Source organism: Rhinolophus sinicus, linkage group LG14, assembly GCF_036562045.2.
Source record: "Rhinolophus sinicus isolate RSC01 linkage group LG14, ASM3656204v1, whole genome shotgun sequence".
Classification (NCBI taxonomy): domain Eukaryota; kingdom Metazoa; phylum Chordata; class Mammalia; order Chiroptera; family Rhinolophidae; genus Rhinolophus; species Rhinolophus sinicus.
Genome location: NC_133763.1, coordinates 6,676,213 through 6,684,320, shown reverse-complemented (window position 1 = coordinate 6,684,320; position 8,108 = coordinate 6,676,213). Strand labels below are relative to the sequence as shown.

Here is an 8,108-nt window from a genome sequence, read left to right as displayed (position 1 = left end):
GAGAGGAAGAGAGAGGGAGGAGAGAGAGACAAGAGACAGAAGGAGGCTTTTTTTTTTTTTTATTGTGTTCTCCTGGATTTTCAGTGGCTTGATCCCTATAAACGTGGAGTGCTTAAAGCTCATATGTAGTATTATATTTTTAGTTGGGTGGATGGATGGAAGAGTCAGGGAGAGGCTGCGGCTGCCGCTGCCTTTTCGGGTGTTGCTTAGATTAAGGCTGAGACTTGGCTGCGATTGGGACGCGACAGTGACACGGGCATCGATCGCTTCCATTGAGAGCAATGCAAAAACACAGCCCGGGTATGTAACACTCTCGGTGCCATCAACACTTGTTTTACTTTATATTTACTGGCAAAACTGACAGAGTGAGCTCAGACTTTCTTTCTTTCTTTCTTTTTCCCCCTCTTTTCTTTTTTCTAACTGAAGAATCAAAACAATTGTGCATAGAAGTTGTTGGAAATGATGCTTGGAATACAACAGACGAGAGATATTCGCGATTCTTTCACTACCTCTGTGACTGATTGTGTTTTAGAGTTTTTTTGTTTTTTTTTTGTTTGTTTTTGGTTTTTGTTTTTTATCTCCACAGAGGAGCATATTAAAGAAAATGAAGGTTTTCTTTTTTCCTTCCTCTTCTTAGAAACATCCTTCAGGGAATATTTGATAGTTTTCAACGTTTGCGGTTTCAGTCAGCAGGAGGACACACAAAAGTAAAAGATGGCTAGCCAGCTGTTTTAACCTCTTGCACCTGGCTTCAGTGGGGGGATCATAAGGTTTATACAGTTATTTAAAGAAGAAACGGTTTTAATATTTATGGCATAAACTGGGGAGAGAGCATCACTGTGTACTTACTCAGTAGCTGGTTGCTTTTAGATTGAAAAAAGTAAGCTGATATTGAAGTGTTTTCATTTTTATGGCAATGAAGATACAGTCAATGAAATATGGGGGAAATACCATAAATCTGAAAAAAGTGAAATGTACCTAAGGAACAAAGAAAGGTCACGTAAACCAGCTGTGTAAGTCAAAGCCATAGCACCAACTGTGGGGTTAGACAGGGAGAGTGGGTTCTGGGTCTAGGAAGTGAAAGTTGCTACTTGAAGTTAAAAATGAAGAAAACCTGTTCAGCTCTATTGTCATCTTTTGCAGTTTTTAGTAGATGAGCCCCAATCTGTTCATTCATTTTGAGCTAGTTGGATTATTCGAAAAGATGCTGCACCAGCAAGGAAACCAGAAAGGAGGCTGAGAAAATCGCTGTTTAATATTGCAGAATTTACTGCTTCCATTCTGACCATGAGCCTAAATTTACACAATGAAATTTGATTATCTTTAATAACAATATTAGATCCTGCACTGGATGGATGGGAATTGAGGTGGTTTTGTTGATTGCAAGGGTTTAATGTTGCATTTCAGAATCTGATGTGGTTTGGCCTCCCTTCCATTAACTGGAAAACCCCTGAGGTTTTACAATTATTTCTTAAAGATAATACATTTAAGATTGCATTGGTAGGCTGAAGAAAAGTCATAAAGGCAAGAAGAGAGCCCTTAATAACTCTTGAGATTCAGACATGTTCAGCAGTTAGATTGGCTCTGCCTTACCAAGGGTCGACAATGTGTCATCTCCACGAAGCCAAATTGCCCTCTGCCTATATGATATTAATGTGCAAATCAATATTTCAGGGATTAAATTTCCCTTCTTCATTTTTTATGGTTTCTACCTCAATAAGTCTCAAGTCTATTAGAAGAGGCTGGATGATTTAAAATCTTTCACTGCAGAATGGCTTGTCGTAGTCTTGTTTCCCAGACAATTTTAGGATTTTCGTTATAAAGACGAAGGGCACCCTAAACAAGTTGTGAGGCAGCATAGAGGCAGGCTCAGTAGCAGAAAGCCCTTGTTCAATTAAGAGCTCAGAGGTATTGGAAATATAATATATATGCTTCTGTTACACACACACACACACACACACACACACATATACATGCTGCTGCTTTAAAAATATTATGTTAATCACCTATTGAGTTATTTCAAAATCAATTGAAGTGCCTTTCTTATTAGTGATTTGTTCAGCATTCTTGAGGACTATGTTAATTTTCTTAAAGACTAGGCACGAATTAGCTTGGTGTGAAAGTATTTGGGAGGGGCTTTCATTTAGTAGCATTTTCCTAAGAAATATTTCTAGACACCATTGTTTGTAAGAGTCCTAATCAAGTGTTGTCATCTGCATACGTTGTTGTCATAACTATCATTGCATTTTGTGGCTGAATGATTTAGCTGATATCTGTGAAAGGAGGCCTTCTCCAACTCCTACATGTATTTCTAGCACTCAGTAGGCACAATATTTCTTTTAACCCTCTTGGAGAAACACGACTTGAAAAGAAAATATGTGACTTGTTTGGAAATGAAACAAAGCAGAAATTTGGGAGGTCAAAATAAAAGATGGTGACTTTATCATATAATCTTGGGAAGGCCTACTGTCTATCATTTGGTGGTGTTTTATAGTCTAAAACCATCTGGACCAAGTTCCGCACAGCTGCACGAATTTCATATGTGATAGAACATTTTTTCCATTCAGTGTGAAATGTTCCTTCCTAAAAAACGTACACCAGACTCGCTTAATTTAGTCTGTTAAAAGAAATGCACATGAAAAAGGACAAAAGGCTCTTTAATCTCTGCAAGCTGTTTGTTTTTCTTCAAGATTCCTGTCTGTTTGGGTTTGAAAAGTCATGTTTATTGAGGAGATGATTCTGAGGTGTGACATTAAAATAATATATGATTTTTGGACTGGTGGTCCTGCTCCTGCTTAATTTGTACAACTACTTTTTATGCCTGTCAAAACACAGAGTTAATCTATCCTTATTTACAATTAATCTCAATAAAATTAATCTTAACTATGCTTTATTCAGTGGCTTAAAATATCTAATTATATTCAATTAACTGCTGTCATAGTAATTAACATTGCTTAATTGCCTCTGCATATATTTATGTAAAGCTCATTAGGTGCTGCTGGCTCCTTTTTCCTTTCCTACTTGCTATTTTTGTTGTTGTCAAACCATTTTCATCTCCCAAGGTTCGACAATGTCAGTGAGAGCAAATTTTTTCTTAACATTTTCTTGAAATGTCATTGCTTGACTCTGAGAAGATACTGGTTATGAGTCTTTAAAGACTAATCCAGCCCTCCCACCCCCACCCCCGCCTTTTCCCTTATTCCTGGTCCCTAGCACACGCACCAAATATTTTCTGTCATTGTTGCTGGAAATAGGAGAATCCAGGTTAAGCTTTGTGCTTATAAATGAGGAGCCTCTCTGCGTTGCCTTGGGGCTGTACCCACAGGCTGAGTTTTTTTTTTTTCTTTTTTTTTTTCCTTTTTCCTCTAAGACCATTCTAAGGGTTAAAGACTTGGCCAAGGTTCAAACTGAAAAGAGCCCAAGGAAAGTGCCTGTGAATATGTACAAGTTTCATGTAATTAGTGCTTAATTATATTAACATATGCAAATTGTCAACTTAGGAGCTTGTTGAGCTGGCAAAGATCAGCTAGACACAATTGCTGTATTGTTCTGAAACAATAATGGATTTTAAGTTGGATTGTGGAAACACGTAACTAGCTATCTAATTTAACTCATACCATGGTGAAATTTCATTAGTCTCCATGGCGACTGGTTTAATTGTGCTGACTAATGTTCTGGGCTGCAGAATGTCCTAAAAAGAAAGCGTTGTTTGCCTAATCCACCTTACAATGACACTTGTTTGTACATGTCTCCCTTGTGTGGAAATTTGCATATGCAAATAAATAGTTTCTCTGGCCCATTTGTCATGGCTGTTCATTACCCATGAAGAGGGCATTGTTACGAGGCTGTTCCTGAGTCTCCCAAGACGGGATCGTGTCAACCAGTCCAGCGACATTCTTTCATAATTTGTTTCTGATTAATAGGCCAGAGTGACTCTCACTCTCTTTGGGCATCTGCAAGGGGAAGGTTAGTCCTGTCACAGAAAAGAGTTTCTGCAGTAACTGAAGGACTCTCTCCTCTTCTGATCATTCTCCTTTTTCCACCTATTGGTCAACAGAATCATATTTAAAATAATGTATTCTTTCCTAACAATGCCTCTACTAATAATCTCCCGTTTCCTAAAGCCAAAAGATAGGGAAAGAAAGGAGATTCTGTTATTGGAATATTAATCCTGTTTTTGACAGAAAGGTAAACTGATATAATTGCTTTTCAGTTGAAGGAATGGGGGTTTGTACAAGTGTGAAAGCATCGGAAAAGGATTAGCATTTTTTTGCATAATGAAAAGCTCCGTTGAATAGGGTCCTGAATGGCTGACTGAATGAGTCAGATGAAAGGGAGATGAAAATGCAGGCTCCTCTTTCTTTAGGCCTATGCTCTACTCCCTCTAAAGTTATGTTTGTCCAAGACTTGAGAAAACAAGCAGGGGGTCAGATTTCAGCAACTTTATAAGATGCCCCGAGTTTCCATCATCACTGGGAAGTCATATGTATGACAACAGTGCAGCTAGAGGGTGATAAACAGAGGTTTGTATGTTGAAGAGTTTTCAGAAACATGCTAGGCTGGCCAAATATTGGCTGTTGGGCATGTAACACAGTTCATATTACTTTGCTGGCAAAAACGGTGATTTCGGAAAAGGTCAATAGTATGGTGTGGATATTTAATTTAGTTGATGATGGAATAGATGGTGCTTTTTCATTCCCCTCCATCGTTGGCTATGAACAGCTGTCTCAGTTGGTGGAACACTTCACTCAGGAAAGAGTTGTGTATTCTGACTTTGGGCAATGTGCACTGTTGTAAGCGGCCTAGAAGCTTTTGTGGCTGGGAGGAGAGAGCAGAAGAGGACACAGGGTTATTTTCTTAGGATTTCATTCATCACATGTGGCTCTGTAGGTGTACTGTGTATTTCATTTAGAGATAATTCTTTTAAAAGGTGGCCACGTACTGTACGTTCACTCTTGGAAACATTTGCAGTAGGGTTCTCTCTGTAACTGGTGTTCTCAGTGATATTTCTTCAGCCCTAATTTGGGGCCATTAAAATACTATAAGTGTTAAGACACTTCCCAAGGTGGGCACTGGTTCTTTTCCCCATATGTAAATCAAATGCAGTGTGGGTAATTATTTATATGCATACATTTTAAACAAGCTCTTTCCAATTTTGAGTCACCACAAATGAGGCATTTAAAAGGCTGCCCCAGATCTGGATTGAAGGATTCCTCCAGATAGGAACCTAACTTGTTTTGTTGCTAGGTTGTAGAACTTCGGTTTGCCTCATCATTTAAGCTCTTCAGTGGCTGTGGTGCTATTAAGATGGTTACCTGGAAACTTGGGAAATCAGAAGTGTTTTGCCTCTTGAGGACAAAATATTGTAAAGGAAAAGCGTTTGATCTTTGTTATATAAAGTCACCAAAATTCTTTACTAGAGTCCTTTTAAAAATTTGTCAAGAAATTCTGGATTGTTTCAGAAACTTTTATGGTTAACTTTATGATATGCTTGCAAAAAGTCTTAAAAGAACAAAAAAATCCACATGGAGGCTTTTTTTTTTTTTTTTTTTTACACGCAGAAGGGCTTATTAAGGTATTTCCATAAGAAAAATGTGTTAATTTAAAAAATAAATTCATTTATATTTTAAGACATTGTTAAGCAAGCACCATGTGTTGTGCTTGGCAGCTTTCCAGCCACCATGGAAGTGGATCACACATGGGTTAATAGTAGCTTATGTGATGTCTGCATTCTTAGGAAATGGGCAAAAGCCCAGGGTATTCTGATATCAAGATTTTAGGAATCAGACAGAAAGCAGAATATATGTTTATATGTGAACAGATGGACACATGTGAGAACTAAGTGCACAATTTCTCTTGGCACTTGTTTTAGTTATCCCTGATGATATAACCAAGATCTTAGTGTGCGCACAGCCTTTGATGGCTAAGGACAAAATGGTCTTTTAATGAGGGCTCAATGGCATTATTTTCTTGCATAAGGATTGTACCCCTTGTGATCTTGCTGGATTTGATGTTCTGTTAATTCCCTAGTGTCAGGGGTTCACAAGTTGCCTTGAAAGTTTGGTATGGTTTCACATTTGACATACAATCCTGTATCCAGGAATGGCTGCTCTCCACTTCCCTTTTCTTTGAAAGGTTTTGTGAAGAAAATACAATTTTTGCCATCTCCAGGCACTTTTGAATATATGCAAAAACAGTGATTGCAGAAGAAACAACTTCAAAATCACTGGGACCCGAAAGCCATCTTTTGTAAGCAGCTCGTCTCTGACGCAATTAGCCATTTGAACATCCGAGAGATTAAAAAATAAATAAATAAAATTTAAGAATTTGAGCAGCTTGATTTGGTTAATATGTCATCTTGGCCTGATGGTCCAAGACAAGTGTCCTGAGTAGGTGTTTTAGTCATCCAGGTCAGGGGTTCATGCACTAGCTTCCTATGTTTAGATGATTGATCATTTCTTATGTTTGCTCATCCTGTGCGTAGGACAGGGGCCAGTTGGTAATTTCTGAACGGTACCCATTAGTGCACCTCTAAAGACAAAGTTTATAGGTTCCATTGTGTTCTAGCTGTAAAAAACAGAAAGTGTTCTGCAAGTATTTACTCAGATCTAAATCATTTTAACCAGGGGAAATTGACTTTTGGGTTAAAATATGCATTTTATAACTGTCCATAAAATTCTTTTCCTTCACTGTAAAGAAGAAAGGAAATCCATAGCTCAAACAATGTTAAAATACAGAAACGTATGTGCTAGTATATGCCACCTGGTCGTGCGGCGAACAACAAAACAAAACTCCGTAACAGGGAAGTTTATGGAGAATCTTAAAAGGTGCCTGCTCTTCAGAAACTGAAGAAACCCGTTCATTTCCCAAAGTACCTTCACGAAACCTGAAAGGCTCTTCACGTGGATTCTCTAAAATACGGTTCTTTTAGGCCTTTTCCCCATATATTTAGGAATGAGGCAATTAATACTTAAAATTTTCTGAGCCCCCTAATTAATTAAGAATGAGTCAAAGCTTTTGGTTCAGTAGATCCAAAGCACAAGTGTGTACACACACCCACACACAGACTCACACACGTCTACCCTCTCTCCATGTTAGTGTCTCACTTTTTAGATGCATTCATAGGAGTAGCTTGTGACATTTTCTCCTGTAGACTAAATTTCTTTCATTTTTCTAAGGACTGGCTAACAAGAGCTTCACAGAAGAGCAGGTCGGATGGTAAGGCAACTGGAAACTCGCAAAATACTAAAGCTGAAAACTGCCTTAGACTTATTCAGTTCAACGAGCTCATTTTCAAATATGGGCTCCGGAATTCAGATGTAATCGTTGAGTCACCCAGCAAGGTAGGGAAACATCAGGATAAGAAGTCATATATCCCAACTGTAGGGACCAATGGTACCCACAGCTATTAGGGCTGCTTGGAAAGGGGTTTGACTGAATGTGAAGGTGGAGGAAACAGTGAAGAGAGGAAAAGGAGAAGCTCCGTGGGGATCCAGCACTGTCTCCTGTGAGAGAGGCGTTTCTCTGTGACTATAAGGAGACACGTAGCATCTGGATGGCTTCTTATCACTGTGCCTGAAAACATAGTTTTGCTTAAGTAGGAAGTTAGACTCGGGGCTCTGAGTGGTCAAGAAGAGTCTGTGATTCATGAGTACTAATGATCTCAGTGACTTAAAATGTATCCTTAATAATCACCAACATGGTGTTAAGAGAAACAGTTTCTATTCTGCATAAAGCAAGCAAACAAAGAGAACGGTGTGGTGTTCCAGAGGCAGCAGAGTGTATAGACAGGATGACACTTAGTTAAAACCAGACATTCTTTTCATTCTGTTTACTTTGGATTCCTTTTTCCGTTCGTTTCTTTTAACTTGAGTTGTAGATATCTGAAAATCTACTCCATTTGTTGACAACACAGTGACCAACAGAAATTGTGGTGGTTCTCTGAGACACCTGGGTTAACGTCCTGTCATGGATGAGTTTATCCAAGTTATTTCATCTTTCTTTCTGAGCCTCAGTTTCCTCAATTCCTCAACTTTTCCTCGGAGCTGTTGTAGAACTTACCTAAGAGTGAAGTGTCGTGAAGATTAAACTAAGTGAATGTGACAGGG

The 8,108-nt window shown here is 38.6% G+C and overlaps 1 protein-coding gene across 1 annotated transcript in view; it reads left to right on the top strand.

Moving 5' to 3' along the window:
* The first annotated feature begins 58 nt into the window (after positions 1-58).
* The window catches only part of ZFHX4 (zinc finger homeobox 4), a 173,668-nt gene continuing 165,618 nt past the window's right edge, over positions 59-8,108 (top strand). Inside the window, 1 exon segment of the mRNA XM_074319320.1 lies at positions 59-300. The gene's annotated coding sequence lies outside the window, so the exon portion shown is untranslated.